Source organism: Gymnodraco acuticeps, unplaced genomic scaffold (assembly GCF_902827175.1).
Source record: "Gymnodraco acuticeps unplaced genomic scaffold, fGymAcu1.1, whole genome shotgun sequence".
In the NCBI taxonomy this organism is placed as follows: Eukaryota; Metazoa; Chordata; class Actinopteri; order Perciformes; family Bathydraconidae; genus Gymnodraco; species Gymnodraco acuticeps.
The window spans coordinates 2,240,060-2,265,405 of NW_022990021.1; the positions used below are offsets into that span (position 1 = coordinate 2,240,060).

Genomic DNA, 25,346 nt, shown 5'->3' on the forward strand with positions numbered 1-25,346 from the left:
ACTCGGAAATGTTTTATGCAAAAAAATCTTAGCCTAAATGAACCTGATATCAAGTGACTATTGTTGCCCTGAAATAGTCCAATATATAACAGCCACTGTTGAATGGAAGCCTGATTCAATCTTTCACATCATTTTTAAATGACAGAGCACAGATGGTTGGACAGACGTGAATATTCTCTGTGCGACATATCAATCAAATCTGATAAAGAAAGGATTCTACCACTTTTGACCTCTAATAATCAAAAGCTTGAGCTGAGGCCATGTAGTCAGTTCAGACCTTTTAATGGCCACATAAAACATCCCTTCCTAAAATCAGTGGCGCACAAAATTCTATTTCTATCTTCTATCTCAGAGCATGCTCACACTGTGGAATTCAAATGTTTGTTTCTTGGAGTAGCTAGAATATTAATATGAGCTGTTTTATTGTTCCATAAACAGACATACTACAATAAAGTTGGAAAAGCTACATATTTTTTTAATCATTGAACCTGTGCAGTCACTACAAACAAATCCGTATGGCAGAGTTTTAGTCTCAGAGGAACAAGTCATGAGTTTAAAGCTGAGTTTAAGACCCCTCCTCAAAGTATGACTTCAACAAAAATAATCCTTGAACAACTCCAAAGAAAGAACACTCAAAGCGTCTTGGAGAATACAAATTACCATGACAAGTAACCAGCCTTGAATAATCACGTCTGAAGTCAAAGCTGTCTGAGGGCCGTCAACCCCTTCAATGTTCTGAACTTCAGAGCGATCACAGAATCTAACATGTATCTTAGGGGAAGGTTGTTGTTGGTGTTTTAAAAATGGACAGATGGACTGTTTTGTCTGTCAGTATTTAGCAGAGTGCATATTTCTGCCTCAACTCCAACATGACAACACACCTCAATTAACAGCAAAGCATGCAGAGCAAGCTTTTAGTGGATTTTGACTATTAAATGTGTTTCCTGATTCTCAATATTTGGTGTTAAAAGAGTACAGAATAAACTTCAATTGAACCTGTAATGGTGAATGGTAAATGGACTGCATTTATTAAGCTATTTTCCATTCTTTGTGACCCTCAAAGCACCCTTACATATATACATAACTCAGATATCCATGGACATTCAATCTGGGGAACAGACATTTAAATGTGTGGACAACCATCGACCTCCCAATAAGTGTAATATCTACGCTTCAACAATGTTCTCAACCTTCCTGGTGTTTTGCATCCGATTTTCTCCACATATTTTCTCCAGGTATTTTCGCTCTTGCATTCGATTAAGAAGGGAACCAAGAGGAAATTAAATAAAACAGTCTAACATTATAATGCCACTGACATTCACTTGGAACAAATGATCTAACCATCAATTTCCCAGTGAAACTTCTAGCAATAACAATCCAAGCCTAAGCACTTAATGTATTTGCGTCAATACAACAATGATGATTCACAAAAAGATAGTCCTTTAGACAGAGAGGGTTAGATTTCTGATAGCTGCACTGGGAATTACTCTGTAAACATAAATATGTTGCAAATTGATACCATATAACTAAGGTTATCACATGGGTGATCTTCCAATACTTCTTGGCAGTTGTTATGCCCCTGGAATACAATTAGAAATCGGATGATTCAGACGTGTCCCTAAAATGTTCCCAATCACTGCGGTGCAAACCCACACATCTTAACTGGATAGCTGCATTATAAAAGACCTATTCTAATAGGATAATAAAGAAAATATCATTATTTCCAAGAGCCGGACTAAAACCACATTGCTTCTCTTGGATCTGAGTTTCTCTAAAAAGCATCTCCTCGTCAGCACTCTTGTTGGAATGGTTTGTTTCCTAAAGAAGCATGTGGCGCCATTGTTGAACTCCCTGTGAAACTGAGAAAGAACGCTAGGAATTGCATCTCAAGGCACATTTTCTCCACCAGAAGGGACCATGTTGCGTTTAACTCCATTGGTTACCTCTGCATGGAGATGGGTAAGGCTTACGATGAGCTCGCTGACATGTTGCATTTGGGTTCAGGAGATCTTTGTTGTATACCTTCCACTGAATGATCCCTATTTGAGGTCAGTGGCTAACTATTGCTGATAAAACCATCAGGGTAAAGGCCTGGCATATAGAGTACTCTGATGGTTTCTCAGAACCTCTTTGATGCTACATTCACTAGCAGGAACCACGCCACAACAGTGTGATGTTTGTAAGTTTATTGAAGTAACATGTGAATGATATGAGGGGGGTGAAGAGATGATCTGGGAGGACGAGCTGTGGTCCGTGCAGTGGGAGACTCAGAGTGGGGGTTCCGTCTCCGGCATGATCTGCGTGGGCTGATTACGGGCCCCCAGACAATACCTGGGATTAAAATGTTAGTATATACAGTATATAAATATGCACCGTTTAAATATAAATGTTGACGGGTAGAGGATGTTGGGATGAAGGGATGAGGGATGAGGGATGAGGGATGTTGGGATGAGGGATGTGGGGATGAAGGGATGGGGATGTGGGGATGAGGGATGTTGGGATGAGGGATGTTGGGATGAGGGATGAGTGATGTAGGGATGAGGGATGTTGGGATGCGGGATGTTGGGATAGGGGATGAGGGATGAGGGATGTGGGATGTTGGGATGACGGGTGTTGGGATGAGGGATTAGGGATGAGGGCTGCGGGATGTCGGGCTGAGGGCTGTATGGATGCGGGATGACGGGCTTTGTGATGTTGGGCTGCGGGCTGTGGGGATGACGGGATGCGGGCTGTGGGCTGTCGGCTGCGGCTGCGGGCTGTTGGGCTGCGGGCTGTTGGGCTGTTGGGCTGCGGGCTGTGGGGCTGCCGGGCTGCGGGCTGTGGGCTGTTGGGCTGCGGGCTGTTGGGCTGCGGCTGTCTGGGGCTGCCGGGCTGTGGGCTGTCGGGCTGCCGGGCTGCGGGCTGTTGGGCTGCGGGCTGTGGGGCTCCGGGCTGCGGGCTGTGTCTTGTTGATGAGGATGTTGGGATGAGGGATGTAGGGATGAGGGATGTAGGGATGTAGGGATGAGGGATGTAGGGATGAGGGATGAAGGGATGTAGGGATGAGGGATGTTGGGATGGAGGGATGGAGGGATCGCTCGGTGTGAGTCGGAAGGGGAACTGTATGGGTAGAAGGGAGAGGGAGGGTGGGTTGAAAGGATGGAGACAAACGGTGGCCGGAAGTTTTTCCGGATATAAATAGGGGTGGCCGTGGTTCGAGGCGGAGTTTTAGGCGTGGCCATGCTCCTGAACCTATGTTAACAATTTAACCTCATTTATTTTTATATCCTTACCCCACCTGACCCAGTGCGCAAGAGAACCAAAAGCTGGAGCAACGTTTTTTCCCCGTGAATAAAAAGTCTATAGGGGAGTTTATATTTGAGCAATTTGATTATGTCTTATCATTATGATTATATGTTGAAATCGACAAAACGGAAAGAAAGTATACACACATTCTTTACACTGCTTTTCAATTAATTCCAGACCTCTCTTGTTTGTTGTATGATACAATCCAATTATGGAGCATTCATTTTCAAGGTACACTGTACTCACACAGGATAATGTTGAAACTCTTCCTTGAATTAGTCTGTAAATATCAACATCTCATTAAGGGAAAAAGAACATTGGTACTTCAGGTTTATAGCCAGCGCTGCAGGGGTGGAGAATGATTAGGTCAATATGATATTGGTGGCACTGAAGGAGTAGCTGTACAGAGGATACAACACCAAAGGTATTTTATTAATGGAATCCATCAGGCCCGCTGATAGATGCCACGTTTGAGATGTGATGATTGCATTGGATGTTTCCTTAAGGCTCTCAGCGTGCATACGATGGCTCTCTAATGGAGCTCGCTGTGTTTATTCACCATCTCCTGCTGTCAGGAGCAAACTCCAGCTAAAGTGTCAGTGGTGGTGAGAGTCAACATTTAGTCTTGAGGAAGCCATCCGTGGCACTTTGTTTTCGGTAAATGCCATTGACATGAAGGACAAGGCCAAGGGTCAAGGGTCAAGCACACTATGTGGTCTTTTCAGTGAACTTTTTGCTTCATTTCCCTCTCTGCCTGGCAGGAGAGTACCCAACAGTGCAGCAGCTGTTGCATATATTACATCTCTAAACTATATCAACAATGAGGGCTATATGAAATATGGCAGGGCTTATTAAAGTAGCCTAGGGAAATACTTTTTTCTCATTAATTTAACCTATTTTCAAACTGTCAATCCTTATTTTCTATGGAATACTATTTAATTCAGTGTTAAATAAATACATAAAATGGCACCGTTTAATTTTTGTTTTGATTTTTTAAATAACCATTAAGATATATTTCTGATGAATATTTCTATGAAAGTGAAAATTAAGATTTGAATTAAATGCCATTTCAAAATGTCAAGCAGGTATTTTTGGTTTATCTCCATATTACTTTTACTTAGCACCATGTTGTTAATGCAGAAAATGTAAAGACTACAATTATTTTCTTGGCTTCCCCTGAGCGTAACTCAGCATGAAGCATGGCAATGTAGCTCAAGATCACACCAAGGGATTGTGACGGAGGGGTGGGACTAGAACACGAACCCTTCTGAAATCAAAGCTGACACTCATCATCACTTTGTATGCAGGCGGATCTCCAGGGACCAGCCTGTTAGCTTTGTGTTTGCTTGTTTACCTTGTAGCAAGGGAGAGGAGTAAAAAGCATAAAAGATGATACAACAACCCTCTGGTACACGCCTATCCCATCACAGCTACTGCTGCACAATGTGTACAAATTGTTACTGCATTGTTGCCGCTCTATGCTACATGAAAAGTCATGTTGGAAAGTGTGTTATTCTATTCTGCTTCTCTTTAGGCTCGGCTCTGTGAAACACTGCCAGGAATAAACATAAAATGAACCCCAAAATGTATGTTTCAAACTTTGTATTTCCACCTCCCTTGAGTAGAGTACACATTCTCCCATTCAATGGAGTGTGCACAAATAGATTCAAAAGTCCATACCTACTGGCAACCTGTGAGCAACACTGAATCCGGTACACCAAATCAGCCGCTGCCGATGCTCAAGAGCCCTTAATCAAAAGTCGCCCTGAAGATATTTCACAGAACGGCTGAATGTGGGGGCTTAACGGGGTCTCTACGAGCGAGGTATGCTTCATAAACAACCAAAAAGAAACTGCGGACGACTGCACTGTGGGAAGGCTTGCAGGTTTCTCATGCAACATAAGGAAACAATTGTATATTACATACTTTCTTCCATTATTATATATCCTACAGAAATCAAATAAAAGTTATTACAGGAGACAGCAGGGAGTTCAGACTCATATAATAAAACATACATGAAGTGCTCATAAAGAAGACAGCAGATGGGAGTAAGAAAGGTAATTATTCTCAAGTAAACGGGGGCTTTGGGGGAGCTGTCACTGACATGCTTGGCTTTTCATCTATTCATTCGGCCATGTTCTGGTGAGTAGCCATGGCGCTGTGCTCGGCGAGAGGCTGGGCTTCCCCTCTTTCATTTCACGTTGGGAGGTGGGGAATAAGCAATCGCCATGGAGAAACTGTTTGCTATCACACAGTGGGGAGATACATGGGATCTGTACACATAGGCTTAGGATTCCTCTCCTTCATTTCAATGAGTAATGCTCACTTATTGGTCTTCCTTATCTGTTATTATGTATTAGATCTAAATGTTGTTGACATACAATAGGGTTTAGGTAGTCTGATCGTATTGGACACTGAATCAATCACCTAAACAGATTGAATTACCATGATCACATGTACTTTGGATTAGTGCTATATTAAATTGAGTCATTCCAATGAGGCAGTTTCTGGTTTAGGGATATACAGTTTATAAAAAGACATTTAAACACTCTCCTTGAATGCTTCATGTAGTTTTTCGAGCAGCCGTATTGTTTTCGGACTCATTTGCAGTGAAACAGTTTTTTCCATGAATAAGTGTCAGTTATTTACTGTGTCACATGAAAACCCTCTCAAATACAAAGCTGCTGGTGGATGCGATATTTTTTCGTTTTTCTTTTCTCCCTTAAGTATCGGAGGTTGGAGGGCCATTTGAAGTGTGGCACTCAGAAATACAAATAATTATAAAGCAAATAGGCAGATATTTACAACAATAGACGGGTCGAAAGTCGATAATAGCTTTGAGGATTGATTGTATTTCTGCAGCATGTTTTTAAGTAAGATGGTTCACCGTTTAAAAAAGAAAGAATATGAATTATTTATACATTTATAATAAAGTGGCTGCGGTTCAAAACAAGTTAAGTAAAAGCAAGTGGCACACCACTGGTATCCATAGCACAGAATTGTATTAGGTGTAATTCTATTTGTATTTACCGAATACAGTTACTACAAATGAAAGAGGGGAAATAGCTCAGTTAGAAAGGTTCAAATCCGGCAAATTACAAATTGCCACATGTCATCCCCCAAAAATCTGACAGAAGAAAAATTGTCCTTTATTGCTTCACTCAAACATATAACTGAAGTCATTTTAAACTGATGTGGGTTTCCAGTGGGGCTGCTATGTTCAATATGTTGCTTAGCTCCATGGTTTACAGTTATATTACACCTAATAAATATGTTTTTTAACAGCAAAGGAAAGTTAAAATATGACGAGTGATCGGCAAACATTTTGATTCTGCAGCAGGGTCCTGTGTAGCATATGACTACACCCTAACCCTAACATGAACAAAAAATCAAAGAAAGGATTCATTAAAATATGTTTTCTTGTTTACATTGAAACACTTCATTTGGAAACACTGTAAACATGTTCAAATGTCTTTCAAATGTTGAGTCTTTGCTTGTGAAATATTATATGGCAGTTCAACTTCACACATTTTAAGAACTTCAAGTTGAAACAATGAAATCAATAACCCCACGGTTTGCATTACACTAAATGTCTGTTACTATATATGGCCAAATAAGGTAAAGCAAGAACGATGTTTCATTCCCAGGTTAGCAGTCTGGATCTCTGGGAAGTGAGATCGAAGGGGATATCTTTGAAATTGTAACTTTCAGAACTGAAAGGAGTTGAGGTGTGAGAGATCAAAACAGTGCGTTTAATCGCGGAGAGCATTTTCAGTATAAAGTGTGAGCCATGTAGGGTAAGAAAACAAAAGCAGCTGAAGGTAAAGCACCAGGAATAGTTTAAGTGTATGCAGAGCAGTGACAGGAGTTGAAATAGAGGTAGTTGAAGTGTCACTTTAAAGTGTAAACATGTGTTGAATATTCATCAAAAGAGCAGCACACATTTTTCTAATTTATTGAACAAAACAAAGAAATATATTCCTTATTCTGTGCCGAAAAAGCTGCTTCAAAATGAGTGAAGAAGGCAGTTGAAACGACTGTTAAATACACACAAACAGATGTGTGTGATGGCTTGACGGCAGGTTCAAAGCAAGTGCAGATAGGTTTTTCAGAGCATAAATATGAAAATGCATGGAGGCTGTTTTCAGCGGGGATATGGCATCTCTCTCCCTCTCAGACTGTTCACATGCGAGAATCGGCTTTCAATCAAAGTCAGAAATGATTTTGTGGATTCTGACTGCCATTTACACACTTCGTCTCCATCCGACGGCGGCGGCTCATATCTGCACCTGCTTGCTGAGTCATAACACTGGGGAGATAATGGCTCTGTTTCCGTGTGAGGAGGATAAATGAGCCTTCTTGGAAATGGGCTTCAGTCAAGATCTCAAAGCCAAACAATGCTATATAAACATGTGTTTCAATCCATGTTCTCAGACAAGTATTTACTAAATAAGTCATTAATGCATCTGTATGTATCCAGATTAAATGAGTGTCATGCAGAGGCGGGAAGTAGTAGAGTACAAATACTTTTCTCGGATCAGTACTTTACTCCACTTCTTATTTTTCTGACGACTTTTGACTTTTACTTCTTACATTTTTAACACAAATACCTGTACTTTCTACTTCTTACATTTTCAAAACAGGTTAGTTACTTTATTTTTAATCTGCGTTTGGTGGCGTGATCATTATTATTTAGAGTCATTGTGTGCCTATTGATTTGAACACGATCCGTGTATCCATCATTTCCTGGTCTTCTCTAAAGAAGAGGGACCAATGAAAACGTTGTCATGTTGCCGTTGCTCAGCATCAAAATATTCATTAGCTAACAATGACATTATTGTTCTATTCATATAAAGGGAGCTCAGGTACTCTTTAAAACAGCTGGTAGTTATGGGTACATTTCAAAGCCCATACTTCTTTACTTTTACTTGAGTAAAGAAGTTTAGTCACTGGTTCTACTTTTACCAGAGTATTTGTAAACACGAGTATCTGTACTTCTACTTGAGTAAAGGATGTGTGTACTTTTGCCATCTCTGGTAACATGTACTGCCAGGTACGTTTACACATACAAGGAATTTGCTTTGGTATCTGGTGGTACAAACATAAATAATCTAAACAAATAAGTTGCAAAGTAGATCAAAAATAAATATATTAGGATAATAAAACAATTTTATTTTTAAGAAGCATTAAAAAGAATGTTAAAGACAAGTATTTACACCAAATGTAAATGTCCATCCATCCATCCATCTTCTCCCGCTTATCCGTGGTCGGGTCGCGGGGGTAGCAGTTCCAGCAGAGAGCCCCGAACTTTATTTTCCCTGGCGACATCAACCAGCTCTGACTGGGGGATCCCAAGGCGCTATATAATAGCGCCTTGGGATCCCTCCACCTGGTCCTAGGTCTACCCCTTGGTCTCTTCCCAGCCACCCTGCGGAGAAAACCCATCTCGGCCGCTAGTATCCGCGATCTCGTTCTTTTGGTCATGACCCATCCTTCATGACCATAGGTGAGGGTAGGAACGAAAATGGCCCGGTAGACAGAGAGCTTTGCCTTCTGGCTCAGCTCCCTTTTCGTCACAACGGTGCGGTAAAGCGACTGCAGTACCGCTCCCGCTGCTCCGATTCTCCGGCCCATCTCACGCTCCATTGTTCCCTCACTCGAGAACAAGACCCCGAGTTACTTGAACTCCTTCACTTGGGGTAAGGACTCATTCCCTACTTGGAGTGGACAGTCCATTGGTTTTCTGCTGAGAACCATGGCCTCAGATTTGGAGGTGCTGATCCTCATCCCAGCCGCTTCACACTCGGTTGCGAACAAATGTAAATGTAACTACACAAATAACCTTAAAAGCTAAACAACTAAAACATTTAGGACAATGAGTATATGGCAAACTAGAGTGTATTATATGTTAAAGTGGAGGTACAAATGTGCAAAACGCAGTCTGACTCACAAAAGAAAGAACAAACGAAACACTTGTTGTTTTGGAAAAAGTGAAATGGTCAAACAGGAAAAAAACATGCTTTAAAAAAGAACTGTGTTGATAAATGGCTCTTAAGCCTTTTAAGACTTTAATTAAAGATCTCTCTAAACACATTCCAATGAATAATAATTAAAAACATGTACTGTAGTGTGGAGAATAAAAAAGATATGATAGATTTGACTAGTCATTAGTACACTCAGAGATATTCTCTCACATATCCCTCATGAGATTATGCATTCAGCTCAATGGTTAAGTCTTACAAGTCGAGTTTAATTAAACAGATCTCACATTTAATTAGTTATCTGACTTATCATAAGTGCACTGCAGATATCTGTAATGTAAATCCCGGCAGAATAATACATTATGAATTATAAAACAGCTTGGCGATTTCTGTCACGTCATTATAGATATGTTTAAAAGATATCTGAAATCTATTTGAAGATATATTGAATGGTTGTTCTTTCTAGTCAGAAAGCAATGGCAGGTATCTTGAATTATACATCTAAAAAAGCTAAGATTGTAATGATTCAAATATGTAATTAGAGATGGTCAAGTGAAAGTTAAAATGGACATTAGGAAACAGAGGATATAAGACAGTCATTAAAAAGTTCCACCCATGGTGATGGAGATGGACACATTCAATATATTTTTGCTGTATCAATACATGAATGCTTCAAAGTGTAGTATTGAACTTCTGGGAGCTTTGTGATCTGGGTAAGGTTGAAAGTGAGTGCCATTTTTCATTTGATAATAATTGAAGGGAGTTAATGTTCCATGGAAGTCTGAAGCCAGTGTAAAATCTGAAGTCTTTACACTGGCTTCCTGTGTGTCAAATAATAGATTTCAAAATACTGCTGCTGGTTTATAAAGCTTTGAATGGTTTAGGCCCAAAATACATTTCTAATCTGCTAAATTATGAACCATCCAGAACTCTCAGGTCTTCAGGGACTGGTCAGCTTTCTGTCCCCAGAGTCAGAACTAAACATGGAGAAGCAGCATTCAGTTGTTATGCTCCAAATATCTGGAACAAACTCCCAGAAACCTGCCGGTCCGCTGCAACTCTGACTTTTAACTTTTAAATCCAGGCTGAAGACTTTTCTTTTTGCCGCTGCTTTTAATTGAACTATTCACATCTTAAACTGCACTGTAACTTGTATCCATGTATTTTTTCTTTTAATGTTTATTTTATTATCTTTGCTTTTTAACGACTGATTTTAAATGCCATTTTCTTAATGTCTTTCATTTTTTGTAAAGCACTTTGAATTGCCTTGTGTTGAAAGGTGCTATATAAATAAACTTGCCTTTCCTTGCCTTACTCTCGAGCTGGTTTCTCCTTAATGACCTACCCCACCTTTAAGTAAGATTTTGAGGTACTTGTCCTTTATTCAAGTATTTCCATTTTATGCTACTTTTACTCAACTACAATTCAGAGGTAAATTGTGTACTTTTACTCCACTACATTTATTTAATACCTTTAGTTACTTTTCATATTTGGAGTAATGATGTGAAATATATCTACTTTTACTTGAGTAACATTTTGATTGCAGGACTTTTACTGTAACAGAGTATTCCTACACCCTGGTACTTCTACTTTTACTCAAGTACAAGATCTGAGTACATCTCCTATCTCTGTACAAAAGTAATACGTTCAGTCATTTTAAAGACACACACTAATTATACAGGGAGACACACAGATGATAAAAAAAAATACTTGTTTTACAGAAAGATAGCATATTTCACATCTATGCTGCTGATCTACTGCCCAACATGAGCTTTGAACTACATTTTAAACAACTCAAATGTACTACCGGGTAATCTAATCTACTCAATAGGATTGTATTTGGAGTAGCCCTTGACACACACATGTTAATTAAAGAAAAGCAGAAGTGCTTCCCGGGCATGTCAATCTTTGTTCCCCGCTACCTTGTAATGGTGTGCCAGCCTTGCCACCATGCCGATGTGTCATCCACATCAATGAAAAGTAATCAAGGTAGCAATCAGGGCAAGCTTTCACTTATTTTGTATTATGTGTCTGTGTTTGTGTCTGCGTGGCTTTCAGCTGCCCTCATCCCTGAGATGCAAATATATGGAGGACAGGAATAGGCATCCCTTTCAAAGTATCATGGAGGCGGAATCAAAGCGCTGTTGTCACAAAAAGCTTCCTTAGATGCTATCGGTGTGACGGCGTGTTTTTTTCATGTGCGAGTGAGTAGAGGATACAACTGGCAGTCTATTAAAGGACGATTCAAAATGTAAACATAAAGAGATCTAGGAGGAAATTGTGTTTCCATATCAGGTGTTGTAGATATAATCAATTATATTTGCATGCTGTAGCTACAATAGTTGTTATTTCTCTCTCTCTCTGTGGGATACCATGTATACAAATAACAGTATTGGGTAAGAAAGCTGAAAAAAACCCAGCAAAAATATGTCTCAAAACATAATTATTGAAATGAATGTTAGTTTTATCAATATGATTGAAGTACCTATTTGGTTTCTACGGTACATGCTGACAAAAGCATATTGCATGTAGCATTCTTATTCCTTTAAAAAAACAAAACTCCTATTTAACATATTAACCATTGGCTAAACATGTGTTTTCTAAGGTAAAAGTGATCTTAACCTTTGACCTCAATAGTTCGTCTCATTTTGTTCCTGAGTCCAAATAGATGTTTGAGCCCAATTAAAAGAGATTTTCTGCAGGCATTTTTTAGAAATAATGTGCAAGTGTCTTCACCTTTCAGCGCCAAATTCAAATCTATTCATCCTTGGTTCCAAGGCCCATTCACAATGTCCACACAGGGGCGTGCTCCTGCAAATCAAGCGTTAAGAAACCAATTAAGAAAAAATGTCCTTGCAGTGGAAGTATAATGAAAAGGAGAAGTTTGTTTGGGGGGCTTAGGGCTTATATATCACAAAATGTCAAAACTACATGCAATAAGAAAAATAAGCTGCCAGGGACGAGTGCAGGACAAACTGTATGGAACAGTTTAGGAGGCCACAGTGGGCTATAAATATCACTTGACTGTTCTGAACCTGTGGACCCAGGCTCACCGTTTCACACTCAAACTCTGGCTCATCCAATGCTACAGTCCACTAAAACCACTAAAACTCTGCCTCTACAAAATCCATATTGATTATAGCCCGAGGTCATGGCGAATTGACATTTTTAAGATTCATTTATCAGAATTCGACACATTTTATATCAACATTACGATTTCCTACTGAACTGTAAAAGTCTATCCGCTGCACATTTCGATAAAAAGCATGTGCTTTAAAATTTGCTAGGATAAAACATTTAGTTGGGGTTTTAGTTTAATTTAAGTTAAAATACATGTTTCTTCATTTTGTAAGACATGCGTTATTGTGCAGCAAGGAGGAGAAAGTGACTCACAAAAGATGTTCAGCAGTCAAAGGATGAACACAGCAGCTCGATGAAAACCTCAAACTACTGTGTTATTATTGTATCATATTGTGTCTGCTGTGTAAAGTACAACCTTGTGATTAGTCTGCTCATAAAAAAAGCAATGTCCTTTGTAGGCGTTTATAAGGTTAACACGTTTTTCAACTTTAGAAAGAGCTCCTCTTCGCCAACAGAAAAGACAGGCCGTTCCAAAGTGGCTGCGATCCATCCGTCTCGCAGCCGCTCCCCATTGGCTGGTGTGTGAAAAAGGAGCTGGCAGTGTGTTAAAACGCCTTGAAACTGGCCAAAATTAGGAGTGTGTTTCGACTGTGTATAGTCGATAAAAAACAAGGATGTCTAACTATATGTGCTATGTGTGAAATGCATTTGATTTGCTCAATTCAAGTATTCAGTTTCATCTATTGACACTGGTTATTAAAACTGCCAAGATGTTGTTAATCTAACAAATATTTAAATAAAAATACACTTTTTCCATTGCATTTGGGTGGTGTCTTGTTGTGCAAATAATTATTATAAAGAACCCAAAAGATTATATTAATAATTTTGGACGGTTTAACTGACTAGGGTAGCATTTAAATTATTTTTCTGGACTTTACTGGGATGGAGATGAAAAAGGTTGGATGAAAGTTCTAATGTGGAAAATGTTGTCCATCATTTCAAATGGCTTGCCTGCCTAAGTTCAGCTTACATAAATGCTTAATAGGACAGCCAATATTCCACTGACAAACAGCTGTAGTAAATGTAAAATAAATCAAATGTGTTCACATGCCTTAAAAAACTATCTTTGCCTTAAAGAAAACAGATAAAAGGTTATTCATAAGTAATAATTTATTTCTCTACTCCCCACATTCTTTGGTGATTTTAAAGCACTTTCATGATATTCATATATTTGTTTTAATGCTTAGGGAAGCGTAATTGCTTATGTTTGTTCACTCCAGTTGTTCACACGCACTCAAGCTCTCTACAGCAAACAGCTTCCGATGATGTTTGACACATTATTATGATTAAAAACCTGTTCAGTGAAGAGTACTCGTGGCTCCAAGCACTCAGAGGTGACCCCCCCGATGACAGTGACATCAATAATCTCTTCTCGGGCGCTATTCACCTACAATACGCAAATGAAGATGACCGACAAGGGCAATGAACAATCCACATATTGAAGATGTGGATCAGGAGAATGATAACCACCTCATTATTGCCCATAAATCACACAATAACAAGAACTGGAGACTGAAATGACTTAACCATTTATGACTCTAACACTCTGATTCTAAGGGTGTGGGACATTGGCATCTCCCATCACTTCCTGTCAAATGTGTACTCTAACAAAGCTGCACTTTGTAACAGGAGGTTCTCAAAGTTTTGAAGAGTGGGACATGAAGTTAAAGGGCAGGTCTCCTCAGTGTTGGGAATAAATACTGTCGATATGCTCCATTTGTTTAATGTGCCATTTCAGAAGTGGAACCGACATGGCAACCTCACCGTGCATACCACCCCTCTGGAATTTGATCAGAGCTAAAACTGTTTACCAATGTTTGGAGTCTGACATTTATTGAAAGTGGCCTTTAGTAAAAGTCATAGCTAAAGCGTGAAGAGGTTTCCTGATGAGCTTGTGAAGCTGCTCTGTCTTCCCGGCCAATAAGACAGCAATTGGTGTTTTAATAAGCAATATATCAGTCGGTCGCATCAGCTCAGGAACAGGTGGCCTCAGAGGGCTCCACCCAAAACCCTCTATATTTACTGCCAAATAGGGATGCATATCGTTGACTTTTTTACGATACCGATACCACTGAACGTTACCGATACTCAACCGATACATATCGTGATACTTTGAAAATGTATCATCCCACAATTACTCCCATGAAGCGCTTTACGATATAGTTAACATGTCAAATTAATATTCAATTCAATTGTGGGACTTCTTGGACCTTTTAGTACTGAACAAACAATGAAAGATACATAACAAATATGAAGAAAACCGATTATGGAATATCTTTTATAACACAGCAGGTGTGCCGCGTGAATAGCACATCTTGTCAATGCAAACAGACCGTTATAATTAATGTTAAACCTGAAATTCGACTAGAGAACAAATAAATAATAGAATAAAGGTCATGAGATCTCGGCATTGCACAAACAAACAAATCTCATCTTTAAAATCAACATTTGCCTTCACTGGTGAGAGAAAACAAATCCCATCACAGTTCATTTGTTGGACTTTTACCTTTCTAGTATTGAACAAACAAAAATACATAAAATATGAAGAAAAACGATTATGCAATCATTTTTTTTTCTAAAGTATCGAAACCGGATCTGATTTTGGTACGGTATACCGTAGCCACCAGTAACCGGTATTTCGGTAATACCGGATACCGGTATGCATCCCTACTGCCAAACACTCTATATTTACTTTGACAGGTGGAAAACAATGGTGGTGCAAATTCAGAATACAATAAAATGTCATTATGGCTTGAATTCCCAAGACGTCTTCGATCCATGAAAAGATATCTGAGCTACTATTCTTGGGTTGATTGCCACTAAAACTACTTGTAATCATATACACATCATCATAATTATATTGCTTTGAAATTTGGTACGGCCTTTCGTGTTCCACTGAGGATACATTATTATAACTTTGATCACTTTTCATCAGGTCAAAATGTGAGTTTGTCTACTTGTAGTCAAGAAGAGGACATATACTTATGTATATAAATAGTTATCCACGCAATAAACCGTATTTCATTTTGTCTTAATTGACATTATTTGATTTCATATTCTGTTCTTGTACATATCATATTCTATTTACATGTATATAGACTTTTTGCACTACTTTTTATTTTATATTTTTTAATGTTGCATTGTTGGAGGAGCTCAGGTCAGATTTTCATTGCCATTTCTACACTGTAGCTTTGAGCATATGACAATAGAACCTTTGAATCTTGAATGTCCAAATGCTTTCGCAAGATCTGATATATATTCACAACTGGGACCTACCAATATGGACACTATGGAATGTTTCCCATCACTCCCCTTCACCCCATAAGACCAGGGCATTAGTACAGCCAGGTAGCTTGGCTATTGTCACAACACCTCATGCATCATGCTGTCAGCTGGAATGGATAATATGGAGCTGAACCTAAAAATCCAGCCCATTACGTTGGGAGGACACACTGAGCAGAGTGGTCACCCTGGACGTTTGAGCCCTATGTCTCCTGTTCTGGTATTATGGGCTACTGTGTTTCCTTCTATTCTTCACATGACATTTGGGAATTTCGGTTGTCAAGAACAAGTCATCTTTGATATTGTCTGCTGCTTGTGGGAAACCAATGTGTTATTCCGGTTGCCGTGTCACTGCCTTAAGTACCCCAGACAGCACAAGAGTGAGCATGACATCCCAGCTGTATGTATGTGCCACCGACTGCTGGTAAGACCCAGAGGCCAACAGATGAAGAGTCAGCTAAAGTTTGGCCAACAAGAAGATCTCATGAGTCCTTGTGGTTCGTGATTCTGAAGCAGACTAGAACTGCATGAATCACCAACATCCAAAAGGGCAAAATAACGGTTTAAAAATGTGAGTATGAAAGTGAGTTCAGATGGATTTTGCTTCATTAAAGTGAAATAAAAGCATTTGCAAATTGTAAGAGCTATGTATTTGGGTATAAAAACTACAATCAAACTTCTAAAACTCCTGAATATAGATAGAAATTGGCGTCAAAATGCAGTATTGGTCTTGCTACATTTAGCACAAAGGCATAAACAATTGCTAGTGCAAAGCTATTTTTAAATGACTTAAGAAGTCATTAAACCTTCCCTTATTTTGGTATTTATTTACATCACTTAACTTCAATATGTCTTTTGAATCACAAACTTGTTTGAAGGAGGCACTCGTGATCTTTTTTGGGATAGATATAGGTCAACCACATAAGACAAGTACAACTGATTTCGGAAAAGATATCAGGGACATACATAGTAAGTAATGAACACCATATGGCTGAATTCCATATTATACCTTAGTAAATTAGATGCAATGTGTGTGTAATGAACATGTATAATAAGCTTCTATTTGTCTTTGTCACGTATATAATTCAGTTCCATCAGCAACCGTGTTTGCACTTCAACATCCATAATACACTCATATACAGACCTATGTGCGAGATGACGATTGACATCAGATTTGTTCACTTCTCTAAGTTAGTCAAGAGGTCAAATAAAAAGCATCTGCTCTACATTTCTCTACAAGTGCAGTTTTCTTTCCATTTGACGCACATTGTCTTCTTCTAGTTAACTAAATGCTTTTCTATACATTTCCAGATAACACACAGACAGATAGACACCATAGAAGCTGCAGGATTCTGTGTGTAAGTAAACACATCTCTTTAGTTATTTGAGAGTTCAAGTGTTTTCAACTTAAAATGTCTTGTAGAGGAATTCTGAGCTATATAATTGTACACCTGTGTAAAGGTCTCTTGACATTAATGTTTTTGATGAGGAATCTGTGAATAAAAGCTACAGTAGGCTTGTCAAAAATCTTACAGTGGTATTCTTTTATCCAATCATTTCTCTGTTAATACCTGTGGATTCTAGACTTCCAAGCCTATGACAGATTCACAAACCTTCTAGGTGAGAATAAAGAATTGAATTCACATGAAATAATGAAAGCTCGTGTTAAGCATGTGTTTTACAAACAATAATGAAATAGTGTCAGTATGCATGAAGACACCACAATCGTTTTTAAAAACGACCTGTGTTTATCTGCATGTGCCCAGTGCAATCAATGTGTCAAATGAAAATGTAAATGCTAATTCTGTTAAGCACACAGGCTCAAATTATGATCTTTAATTGAGTGGATGCCATGTAAAGTAGAAGTGATCATACAGGAAAGTAAAATGGATGTAAATGACTTCCTGAAGCATTTATCCATCTGCATTACAGTCAACAGCTAATTAGAATGAAAGCCTATATATAGCTAGCAGTCAACAACAGCTGATGCATGTCCACACTATTCCATATCAGTGTGTTGATGCCAGTCTCTTTCAATAATACTGCACTGCATCAGACTGTGCTATCTTTCTTCACTGTTAGATGTGTGAGAAATACTGAAAATCAATTAGTCTTTTCCACTGTTTATAAAAAAAGCACACAGCTACAGTTCATAATATAAAGAATGTCACTTTAGTTCTTTCATTTTACAGACCTTTATATTTGCCGGCTGAAGGGCTTTGTGTGCTTTAATTGGATTTTTCTTTCGGAAAGAATATGTTAATAAAAAAGGAGAATGACAGACATTCAATTCAAACACATAACTTCATTTTCCATTAGACTAGAATTAAAAATCTCAGACATTTATAAAAACATATCCAAGGTTAGTCTTCAAATGTCTTGTTTTGAAAAACAAAATATATTGCAGTTTACAATTATGGAAAAATGCGTTACATTTTCAATCATTTAAAATGAAAATTACTTTATAAAACTATACTTTCAAGTTAAGGGTTGATATTTAAACCAGTGCGCCAAACTCTGAGATTGTACCTATACTATTTCTTTACACTTTAGTTTGGTAACTTTAAAAATGGTCCATCTTAGAACGTTGAAGCAATATAATATTGCAAAACTGCCTGAATTGCACGTGTCCTCAAATAATTAACAAGGACTTTAATTTAGTTTATAAAAGTGGTCCTGATATGAGGATTTTTTAGTGAAGCCTTTGTTGATATGTTAGGTTGGCCAGCATTATTTTAGTTCAACCCGGAGAGACGTGATGTAAGAATTACATATTTATTGTTTACACGTCATATGAATTAAATGATTGCCATGATAGTACAACAGGAGAATGTAATGGTGTTTGGCGATTAGGCCCCCGGTTTGCAGGATAATCATTCAGGAGGGAAAGCACCGCTCCGATGAAATCCCCGGGGTCTAGACACTGGTGGTGGTGATGAGTAGGTGAGACCGGTCTGAAGGAGGAAGGTTTAGCTTTGTCCTGAAGGAGACAGGAGGCGAGAGGGGTGGAGGCGGGTTGCGTGTGATCATCTGCAATGACAACTGACAGGGAGGAAGAGCAGGTATTTAAGGCATTTAGCATGTGCAGCGATTGGCTGCTGAGGCGTGACGCCCTCATATTTAATGAGGGGGGAAGGGAGCCATAGAGTGACGTGTGAGTGACTCGAGTTAGGTCTTCCTTATTGAACTTGCGCTAAAGCTTTCATTTCAACCCGGAGAGACGTGATGTAAGAATTACATATTTATTGTTTACACGTCATATGAATGAAATGATTGCCATGATAGTACAACAGGAGAATGTAATGGTGTTTGGCGATTAGGCCCCCGGTTTGCAGGATAATCATTCAGGAGGGAAAGCACCGCTCCGATGAAATCCCCAAAACCAGTGAAGTATGAATACTGAGATGAACTGAGTTGCTTACCTTGTGGGGTGACTGGTGATCTGGGGAGGAGAGATAATAGATTAACACGTATATGAGCGACACTGTGCCGGAATCACTGCCGGAGCTTACTGGTCATGCTGAGACTCTGACTGCCGAAATCAGTGCCGGTCTTATCTGAAAACGACCTGCGGGTCGCATGCCTGGCCAGCAGGGCTTGACTACGCCGAGGAGCGAGCGGTTTCGTTTTGTAACGGTGGCCCAACGTCCACGACACCGAAGTGTACGGTAGCCTTCCGCTACGACACCGAAGTGTACGGTGGCCTTCCGCCACGCCTGACTTCGCAGGCTATATATATATATATATATTTCTCTTTATTCTTTTTCCTTTGTTTTGTAACTGACACCGAAGTGTACGGTGGCCTTCCGCCACGCCTGACTTCGCAGGTTATATATATATATATATATCTTTCTTTACTCTTTCCTTTGTTTTTTTTGTAACTGACACCGAAGTGTACGGTAGCCTTCCGCTACGACACCGAAGTGTACGGTGGCCTTCCGCCACGCCTGACTTCTCAGGCTATATATATATATATATGTTTTTCTTTATTTCTTTTTCCTTTGTTTTGTAACTGACACCGAAGTGTACGGTGGCCTTCCGCCACGCCTGACTTCGCAGGTTATATATATATATATGTATCTTTTTTTCTTTACTCTTTGTTTTGTAACTGACACCGAAGTGTACGGTAGCCTTCCGCTACGACACCGAAGTGTACGGTGGCCTTCCGCCACGCCTGACTTCGCAGGCTATATATATATATATCTTTTTCTTTCTCTTTCCTTTGTTTTGTAACTGACACCGAAGTGTACGGTGGCCTTCCGCCACGCCTGACTTCGCAGGCTATATATATATATATATCTTTTCTTTCTCTTTCCTTTGTTTTGTAGCTGACACCGAGGTGTACGGTGGCCTTCCGCCACGCCTGACTTCATAGGATATATCTTTACACTGACACGTTTGAGCGAGAGCCTGGGATTTGGATACCTGTGTCCGGGAGATGGAGCCCGTTACGTGGAGGTGCGCGTGAGACGAGAAGTTATTCCCTGTGGGCGGGGCCCGCGGACTAGGACAGGAATGCAGTTTGAATATCAGGTACCTTAGTTAGACATGTATACTTATGAATGTGTTTATGAGCCACCACCAGTTATATGCATAAATACCATAATTAGGGTCCGAGAGATCTTTGGGAAGCCAGTACGGTGCTGATGTCCGGGCGAATGTAGGTTGCGAAGGCGGAGGAGGACCACCGTCCTAATTGTTGAAGGGATGAGGTGGAGAGACCTTGATTAGCAGCCGAGGTGGCTGCACCTATCCTAAAGGAATGTCCTGAGTAGGATGTAGGTGATATGCCGGACTTAGTGAGGACTTGCTTGAGGTAGAAAGTGAACAGTCGCAGCGTTAGGGGGGCATTTCCTTTGATGAGAAAAAGTGGTGAGGACGGATTGGTGGGGGGTCTGCAGCGCAGGAATTTAATCATGGAATTAAAAGGGCAGAACGGGGAATTGATGCGAGCCGCGATGACTGAGCAGGCTCCTCCGCATTTTGAGTGTTTGAGGCTGAGACTAAAGTGGTTGGTGTTGAAGACTAGGTCGGAGAGGCAGACGTCTTGGCTGGGGTCGAACGTGAGGGAAGCTGTGGTAAATTCGCCGGGTCGGAGGAGCGCATAGAAGGCAAGTAGGAATACGGCATCGAGCAGTGCGTCGAGATAGGGGGAGAATAATCCTTTCCTGAGTGTGGACAGCATGAGACGCAGGACAGGGAGCGTGATGGGGAGCCTCGGGTCTGCAGCGGGGGGAAACGTCTTGTACAGCCCTTTAAGGATGAGTTTAACGGTAGGGTTGGAGAGTAGGCTGGGAAAGCTAGGATCAGAGCATCGAACGTTAAATTGAATTCCTGCTAGGAGGCTCCGGATATACAGGGGTTTGAGGTGTCGATCGGTGGTGCAGTAGCCCATAAAGGCGCACACGGTGGAGATGAGGACAGGTTTGAGGGGGACATCTACTGAGCGGCAGAAAAAAGCGAACGTTCTCCATGCGAAATCATAGGATCTGAGGGTGGAAGCGGCTAAGCCCTTTCTCATGAAGAATCTGGCCGACTCAAGGTGCCGAGCTAGGGGACTCTCGGTTAGTGCAGAGAGAGGAGATGAAGTGGAGGGATTCCGACTGGTTGCGAGCTGGCTTCCGGGCAGAGGCTCCGGAATGTCTGGAAATGAAAGCGAGAGAGGGAGTCAGCGATGACATTGAGGTGACCGGGAATGTGACGAGCTGTGATGATGAAGTTGTGGATAATGGAGGACCGCGTGATGCTTCTCATGAATGGCATGATGTCGCTACACTGGGAGCGCGCTTTATTGATGATTTCGACCACTGATTGGTTATCGCACAGCACCGAGATGCGTTTACGGAACCACTGGTGACCCCATACGTGGCATGCAACGGCGATCGGAAATATCTCGTGCAGAGCGGAGGATGAGGCATGATTAGGGAATGACGGGGGCCAAGGCCCTGCGAACCACTCGCCCTGAAAGAAGCCCCCAAAACCCACGGATGGGGCGGCATCCGTGAAGAACCTCATTGAATCGGAGGAACACACGAGGTCGTCATAGAAGAAAGTGACTCCGTTCCAGTGGGCGAGCAGGAAAGACCAGAAACGTAGGTCTGAGCGGCAGCCTTCGTCTAAGAGGACGCGGTCATGGAGATTGTCGACCGCTGATGCTGTGTCCAGGAGGCGGGAGATGAACGAGCGCCCCTGGGGGATGACTCGCATGGCGAAGTTGAGGTGTCCTAGAAGGGAGAGCAGCTGTTGTTTTGTAATGATTTGTTGCTCGCAGTATGATTTGGTGATGTCCCGAATGCGCTGCAATTTGTCGGAGGGGAGAGACGCCTTCATGTCTATGGAGTCAAGGGTGATGCCTAAGAACTCTAAGCATGTGTTGGGACCTAACGTTTTTTCATTGGAGAGGGGGACGCCTAGCTCCTGAAAGCAGTGTTTCAGTTTGCTCAGTGAGGTCCCTGAGCTGTCCTGTGGCGGGTCTATGAGGAGGAAGTCGTCCAGTAGGTGAAGGACGGAGGGGATTCTGACGATGTTCAGCAGGATCCAGCAGAGCGCTTCCGAGAAGGAGTTGAAGATGCAGGGGCTGCTTCTGCACCCGAAGGTCAGGCGAACGGCGAAATAGAATTTGGACTCCCACTTAATGCCGAACAAGTTCCACTGAGACGGATGAATGGGAATGATTTTGAAGGCATCGGTAATGTCCGCTTTGGAGAGCCACGCTCCGTGCCCTGTGAACTTAATCAATTTGATTGCATTGTCCACTGAGGCATAGTGAAGGGAAAACTGCTCTGGAGGGATGATACTATTGACGCTGCAAAATGTGCCGGAACGGGGAGCGGACAGATCGAAAATCAGCCTTTTTTTTCCAGAGTATTTGCGTGTGGCTATTCCTATGGGATTTGAACGGAACACTGGGAAGGGGGAGGAGCTAAAGGGGCCGATTATGTATCCTTTGTGGAGTTCTTTGTCGATGAGCTGGGAAACTATGTTGGGTTCTTTAGCGGCTGACTGTAGGTTTTTTGCTACGAAAGTAACTGTGGGAGATGAGAGGACCCCTACCCTGAAGCCTTGGGAGAGCCCTGACAGGAGATAGTCCACGAAAACGGAATCTGGGTGGTTGGATAGCGCAGCTGCTAGCTGAGGGATGTTAATGGGAGTGGAGGGGTGATGTTTTAGAATGTTTTTCCACCACGAGGTTTCTGGCGCAGAGCTACTGAGAGGTTTTGGCTGCGCCTGGGGCACACGGACTTCGGGTGTGCATCCCTGCAGGAACTGCAGATATGGAGAAATGAACAATAAGGTTGAGTACAGACATTTTCATTGAATCTAGCGCAGATTTTGTCTTCGTGTCTCATTTGCACCTGACGGTTTGTTCTATCATATCCAGTATACTGCGTGTGGGAGGCTCTGGGCGCGGAGAAAGGCACTGAGGGGCAGAGGACAGCGATGTGGCCTTGTGCTCCGCAGCTGTTGCAAGAAATAGCGGTTTGCCCGCCGGTAGCCATCACGAGCAGCTCGATGTCCATCACTGACCAGTCGAGGCGGATATTGCTATGCGCTAGGTGAAGCGCTGCTTTACTAGAAAAGCTTTTATGGTACTGATAGAAGATGGATCTCCCGTATCTAAGGTTGATGTCCCCGATGATGGCCATGTACGTATCTAATTCTGCTCTTCTCTCAGGGTAGACAGAGCAGATGACGTCACGGAAGATGCCGAAAGCTACCATGAATTGCCCTATGCTGATATCTCTGATAAGCCTGGGGTCTGCGGTTTTAAAGACGGCGGTGATGTCTCCTCCTGTGGCGATGGCTTTATCGCACTCTGGGGAGGGCAGGATAAGGCTAAGCAAGTTAACATCCTTCCCTTCAAGAATTTTCGACCTAAGCCGTGAGGAGATATTAGCGGCTTGAGAAATAAAAGGCCTACCTGCAGGGGGGGCTGGGAGGGCTGAAGCCAGAGAGTGAGGAGGAGCTGCCACTGGGATGCGTGGAAAACCCTGACCTGGCAACCCCAGCGGGACTGAGGCAGCGAGCGCTGCTCTGAATGCGGCGGAAGTTGACGCTCCTGTGCCGGAGTCTTCCAGGGCCTGGAGGCGAGCATCGATGGCTCTTATGGAGCTATTGAGGGATTGCAGGGCGCCGACCACGCTACTTTCCCCGCTCCCGGCCTGGTGAGCCTGAGAAGGGGTGGATTTGGGAGGCGGACGGGGTCCTGGAGGGCTCGATTTCCTGCGTTTTTTTCCTCCGCGGCTGCGGCCGCGTCCTCGCCCTGGTCTCTCTGGGGAGCTGCTTGGGGCTGCTGCCTCGGGCTGGGGAGCTGAGCTGGAGACCTGATCCGAGAGCTCTCGAAGTTGCGAGAGAGTGAGGCCTGGGGCTGTGGGGATGCCCTGCTGCCGGAGTCGGGCGATGAGGAAGTCTGCCTCTGGTGATAGGCCGCTGTGGAGAGTCGAACCGGGATCAAAGATTTCCATACCAGGTTCGTCTGAATTGTCCGAGTTGGACATCTTGAGCTAGGTTTTGTTTTGGGTTTTTTTTTTTTTCTCACGAGAAAGAGTAGAGAAGTACTGCTACTGCGTGTGATCATCTGCAATGACAACTGACAGGGAGGAAGAGCAGGTATTTAAGGCATTTAGCATGTGCAGCGATTGGCTGCTGAGGCGTGACGCCCTCATATTTAATGAGGGGGGAAGGGAGCCATAGAGTGACGTGTGAGTGACTCGAGTTAGGTCTTCCTTATTGAACTTGCGCTAAAGCTTTCATTTGCCGGGTTTTGAAAATAAAAAGTGAAATCACGCAACAAATACAGAAATTGTGCTAATTTGTAAATCTTAAAATCCTGAGATTTTAAGGACTTACATAATATGGAGAAATTAACAATTTACCACTGACTAAATCCAAGGTAGCTAATGGAAACCCACCCATGACTGACTCAGGTAATGTGACCTTCTTCAGGTAGTCATCACTTGACCTAGACTTTCAGAAAAGCAACCTTTTCCCAGCTTTCTATTTCCCTTGTATTCTCTGTGAAGGACCATCTTTCCATAACCAACAAACATGTCCAACATGGCATTGAAGTATAGAACCAATCCTGAGCCCTGTGACTCAATACTTCCTTTCATTCTTCGGGGAAGGAATGAAAAAGCCTACCTGGATTATACAATGTGATCGAAGAGGATGTGTTGTTGAGAAAGAAAGAAAACACGAGGATAATACCAAATCTTTTATACTACCGGCAGTGCTGATACGATCCAAAGGGATTATAAACAACTCAAACAAGCAGTACTACTTACAATAAAATACCTTATTAAACCCCAACATGAGAGGGCCTTCGGGAAGGAAGACTTTTGATGTGTAAACAATCCCTCCAGTGTTGAATATATTTAGTCTTGAACCACAAAGAAAAGAGAAAATCATTCTCCTGAGTCCTGACGCATTCTTCATTGTGAGGGATATCAAAAGCCAAATTCAATAAGAACTTTAGATCATAGCCCAATCCATCTCTGAATCATCTTTGCATAGCCTTAGCCCCCTGGCATCATTTAACACTGTCAAGACTATGAACTCATCTCCTCCATAGAAAATGAATGGGCTCGGTTCCAAGAACAGGCTATCTTCACAGAAATCCTTCAAACTTCTCTGGAGCCACTACATTGAACTGGATTC

At 41.7% G+C, this 25,346-nt stretch overlaps 1 protein-coding gene and 1 long non-coding RNA gene across 2 annotated transcripts in view; one reads left to right on the plus strand and one right to left on the minus strand.

Moving 5' to 3' along the window:
* LOC117544793 (cadherin-7-like) overlaps positions 1-25,346 on the minus strand; it is a 106,776-nt gene that overhangs the window by 66,883 nt on the left and 14,547 nt on the right. The window lies entirely within an intron of this gene.
* LOC117544794 lies at positions 22,844-24,116 on the plus strand. Its single transcript, XR_004568725.1, has 3 exons — positions 22,844-22,983; positions 23,071-23,278; positions 23,370-24,116. It is a non-coding gene; the product is annotated as an uncharacterized LOC117544794 (long non-coding RNA).